This window comes from Rutidosis leptorrhynchoides, chromosome 4, assembly GCF_046630445.1.
Source record: "Rutidosis leptorrhynchoides isolate AG116_Rl617_1_P2 chromosome 4, CSIRO_AGI_Rlap_v1, whole genome shotgun sequence".
In the NCBI taxonomy this organism is placed as follows: Eukaryota; Viridiplantae; Streptophyta; class Magnoliopsida; order Asterales; family Asteraceae; genus Rutidosis; species Rutidosis leptorrhynchoides.
The window spans coordinates 455046695-455050893 of record NC_092336.1 but is presented as its reverse complement, the minus strand read 5'-3'; positions in this window follow the sequence as shown (position 1 = coordinate 455050893).

Here is a 4199-nt window from a genome sequence, read left to right as displayed (position 1 = left end):
TGCTGAAAAGACAGCATCCAATACCTCTTACATAGGACACGCGCTTGATGGTGACTCCGTTCATCACATAATCACTATATCCCTCGATTATTGCAATTTCATCATTTCCAAAATGAACAGTACCTAAGAACTTGTCGACATAGTTTGTCAACATGTATTTATCGCCAGTCATGTGTCTGGAGTAACCAGAATCCAAATACCAAACACATGCTGTAACGACCCGCACTTTTTCGATCGTTCTATACTTATAAGATTGATATTTACATAAATTAAACATTACCAACTTGATAAGCAATCCAAATTGTTGAGACTTATGTTTCCGAAAAGAGTTTTACACAACGTTTGACCGTCTAGTTTGACCGATGATATCACGAACTATACAATATATGATAATTATACGTTTGTGTATATATATATGTATATATACATATTTAACATGATTAATGAATGTTTTAATACCTCATTTTATATTAATAACAATAAGTTACAAGTATATTTTGAAACTACTAACTTAAGTTTTCAAAACGATAACTATACGTAACGTTATTTGACATAAATACTTAAGACTTATAATGTTTATACATATATCGTATAAGTAATGTATTTAATCACTTTTAAGAACTTAAATACATAAAATCATATAAGTGTATTCACAAAAGATAGCTATATTTGAATCCTCATTCCATTTTTCACAAAATTTCTATACGTATACCTAGAGTATTTGTACTCGTATCATACCAAGCTTCTATACGTATTTACTAATAGTAAATACACATCAAATCACCACCTAACCCACCCTTGTTACTGCCCTTAGAGCAAGGTAATTGGAATTTGGATGCATGCATGAATTATTATACAAAAATACAAGAGAAAACCTTGTCTTGTCTCCTCATGGCCACGTTTTTATGGCCTTTATATGTATCATCATCTTCATTCATTTTACTTCAACTTTCTAGCCAAAACACACACATACTTTGAAGCCTTAAAACCCTTAATCAATTCAGCAAAGTTCCATAAAGATCTAGCTTCAAAAACCATACTAAAACACCATAAGAAAACCATACAAAAACACTTCAAGAAAACCTTCAAAGAACACCAACTTACTTCTAATCTTTCATCCACCTCCATCACCCTTTTGATTCTAGCTTCTTACTTCTCTTTTACAGCAACTTTATCCAAGGAACTTGAGGTAGAATCTATGTTCATAACCTTATTCAATTCATATATATATAGCTATCTTATTTTGTGGTACAAAAGTTTAACAACAAGAACATAGTTTGAATGTTTTCAAACTTGTTTGCAAACTAAATAGATCCTTCTAATTTAACTTTTAAAATACTTCAAGACATGTAACATAACTTATTTATATGTTAATTTAACAAGGTAAAACTTGGTTTTTCAAAGTATAAGTATTTTTGGAAAAATGGTCATTAAATGATTTTGTTGTAACAAAATATTTAACTTCATATGTTTCACTAAACTTTCACTTATGCCGTATGATTTTGAATACAAACCAAGGTATTTACAGTTCATAGTCTTAAAGAAGAACTCGATCCAAGAAGATGGCAATTTGAATCAACGAAAACGGACTTGTAACGAAGAAACTATGACCGAAACAAAATTGGTTATCCAAGACTTAATTGACTTCGGGATTCATTGGAAAAATTTACATAAAATCACATCTTTATAAGATAACATGATATTTTATATATATGTACTCATAATTCAATTTCATATGGTTCAGGATCACCCGTAAGCAACACGAGAAGATTAATCATAAGATCCCATGATTGTACGCAACACGTCATTTGACAACACCGGTACCATGGGTCAAGATTAATCTCGACCAATACACATACGATGGGGTTTTATTTATTTCGTTGGGGGTTTTATTTATTTCATTGCGGGTATATTAAACATCTAAAAATGAACCATTAAAATTGAATTACTAACATCGGACTGCTAACTACGGACTAAGGAATTATTCAAAGTATTAAAAGTATAACAAGTATATATTTATAACGTTTGTTTAAAAATGAAAACATATTGATATATTATATATGGATAGGTTCGTGATATCAACCGGAAGACCGAGTCAAATTATTTATATCATCAAGACAAGAGTGAGTATATAGTCCCACTTTTAAACTCTAAATATTTCGGGATGAGAATACATGTATTTTATGTTTTACGTTATGGACACAAGTAACTGAAAAATATATTCTACGTTGAGTTGTACCACTGGCATACTTCCCTGTAGCTTGGTAACTAATATTTACAGCGGTATTGTAAACGCGAATCCTGTTGATAGATCTATCGGGCCTGACAACCCCAACCGGACTGGACGACCAGTATTCAACGGTTGCACAGTACTTCGTTTTGTAACTACACTTGGTACGGTGTAGTAAGATTTCATATTAAAGGGAATATGCGACGTGATTGAATGTTAAGTATGGTTACCAAGTGCTCAACCACTTAGAATACTTTTATTAAACTGTTTATATACGAAATCTTGTGGTCTATATATATATATTGCTGCCGGCATTAAACCTATATCTCACCAACTTTATGTTGACCTTTTAAAACATGTCTATTCTCAGGTAATTTCTAAAGCTTCCGCTGCATCATGTTGGATCTAACCAGGATCTTGCGTACGCATGTTTGTGTCAAAAATAAAACTGCATATCCGAGATGTTGTATTGTAAAATATGCTAGAAACCGTGTTGTTGTCATTATTTGTAAAGTTTGTAAGTCGAAGATTATCGCTAAACGTTAATCTTCTTTTTATTGTCTTAAGCTTGTAACAAAAATAATGGTTATGGTTTGTAATGTATAATATATGCAGTTTTCTTTCAAAAATGTCTCATATAGAGGTCAATACCTCGCAATGAAATCATACGTTATCTAACGCGTTCTTATGGTTAAGGACGGGTTATGACATGTGGTATCAGAGCGTTGGTCTTAGCGAACCAGGTTTGCATTAGTGTGTCTAACCAAGAAGTCGTTAGGATACATTAGTAAAGTCTGGACTTTGACCGGGTCTGATTTTAAAAACCATTGCTTATCATTGTTGGTTAAAAATTTATATGTAAATATTATGTAAGTACTAATGGGTTAGTTGTTATGTGTTAGATGTCGGGCTCGAAACTTATTATCACATTCAGCGACTCCGAATCAGAACCTTCAGATTGTGTTTCAGTCATTAACATATCCGATGACGAAAGTGGTATTTTTGGGGAAGACTCACAATTTCCGGATGAACCAACTATAGAAATATCGGAAAGTGAACCCGAGGAGGAAAGTGAACCCGAGGAGGAAAGTGAACCCGAGGAGGAAAGTGAACCCGAGGAAGAAATACAGGAAATTACAAAAGAAGAGTTCGAACTAGGAAAGAAACGAAAGGCTAATGAATTAGAAAATTCAAATCCCGAGTTTAATGAGAATGATGTGGCACCAATTCCACTCAACACTACCACCCCTATCCCCGATATTCCTATTAGTGCTATCCCCGCATCTAGTTCTTCGGCTCCTCAGCCAAAACGTAGGGAGACAGCTAGGATTCGCGTTGGGGGATTCCCTGGACATAAATGTTTTGGGAAATAGACCAAATGATGCGCTGCCATATTAAACCATGGAATCACATAATGTTTTGTATAATATTATTAGTGTGGTTTGTTTAAAGTTTGATGTAAGCATATGTAAAATAGCGAAGTATGAAATGCAATAATTTTCCATGGTTAAGTATTATTTAGATTGTAGTAATTGGTTATGTACTAAGCTATTAAGTATGAACATTAACGGGTAGGTACTACCCAAGATATAATTATAAAACGCTAATAAGAAGAAAAGGCTTTTATAATAATACCTGGTTCATATTATTAACAAGCTATAAATGTACTATAAATACACACTACATCTATAATATTCCATGTGAATAATTATTTTCTTTCATTAGGAAATGGCGCGATTGAATCGAATGACGGAACAAGAACTCGAGGAACTCATCAACCAGCGAGTGAACGACAGAATGTTATGGGTTGAGGCTGCAAGAGCTGCTGCAGTTAATCCAAATCCTCGTGTAGGATGCTCCTACAAGACGTTTCAAGCTTGCAAGCCCTCATCATTCAGTGGAACGGAAGGACCGATCGGTTTAACCCGATGGATAGAAAAGATGGAGACGGTGTTTAAAATCAGTGGTT